Source organism: Myotis lucifugus, unplaced genomic scaffold (genome assembly GCF_000147115.1).
Source record: "Myotis lucifugus unplaced genomic scaffold, Myoluc2.0 scaffold_23, whole genome shotgun sequence".
NCBI classification, from domain to species: domain Eukaryota; kingdom Metazoa; phylum Chordata; class Mammalia; order Chiroptera; family Vespertilionidae; genus Myotis; species Myotis lucifugus.
The window spans coordinates 5,219,248-5,220,588 of NW_005871071.1; positions in this window are offsets into that span (position 1 = coordinate 5,219,248).

Here is a 1,341-nt window from a genome sequence, read left to right on the forward strand (position 1 = left end):
TTCCCGCGCGGCAGCCCGGGAGCATACTAGTTCGCGGGGCGGCCGGCAGGCGAGGACCGACTCCGCACTGGCGGGGGGAGCGTCGGTGCCGCGGGGCGCCATGGCCGCGTCCCCAGCTCTACACAAAAGGTAGGGGGCCCGCGGGGTGGGGAGGGGCCCCCGCCGCCGGCTGTCAGGCTGGGCTGGGGGGTGTCGGGGGCACCACTCCCTTTCCGAGCATTTCCACCCCCCGCCCCCGCCCTGCCGCCTGCGCCCGCGGAGGCGCCTTCCTCTTTCGGGCGGTGAGGATGGTGAGGGCGGCGGGGGAGGCCGGCCTCGCGGGTATCGCTGGCCCGTGCCACGCTTGTGGGGCTGGAGCGGAGCGCGTTTCTGGACCGGAGGCCGGTGTGGATCAGTAGGGCGGGCCCGGGGCAGGATCGCTCTGCCCTCCGTTCGCTTCTGGAAAAAATCCTGGCGGGTGGGAGATGCTTGTCAGATGGGCCCTCCCTTGGGGACACGCGCTTAAAATAACGTCTGGGGTTGGTGCGCGGTGCCACTTGCACTGCCAGCCAGGCTTTCCGTGGGATTATTTGGAACCCTGCAGACTGTCGCCAGCCAATATCCACCCCTAGTCGCCGGGTTTCAGATCGCTGCCCTCGGGTGGTGAGCCCCGGGGTGGTGAGCCCCTGGGTGGTGAGCCCCGGGGTGGTGAGCCCCTGGATGGTGAGCCCCTGGATGGTGCAGCCGGATCAGCGCCAGCTCATTCACGGGTTGGGATGGTCCTTACTCATTTGTCGCCGGGAGTTTGCAACCTGCATGCAATCCCCTTAGAGCCTTGTTAGGCTCCATGTCTTCACCCTCCACTGGGGCGAGCCCTTTCTTCTGGGTTTAATTTAAGGGAAGTGGCATCCTTTTCTTTGTAATACGGACACCCGTATTCTCTGGGTCTGGAAATCTCTAAATGGCATGTTTTGGAAAACTGTGCCTTTGAAAACTCTTCTGAAAATTTGTCTTGGGCAGTGAGTATGTGGAGTCGTGACATTTTATACTGTAACTCATGGGTAGGTAGGTGTTTTGCCAGCTATTAATTACCTCTAATTACAGTGAACAGAATTGCCCTAACTTTGCAAAGTTTGCATTTGCAGCAGAATCTCCATTTAAGATCCTGGAATCATTGTGTCCAAATGTGGCCCAAGTAAGCCCAGGGCCCATGTTGCAGCATGTTTCAGAGAAAAGAGGTCTGGACCCAACCTCAAGAGAACTGGATCCCAGCCCCGGGCCTTGTCACTTACTCTGTGACCTTGGGCAAGTCCTTAACCTCTTCAGTAGATGGAGTTAATTATACCTGCCTTGCATCTCTTA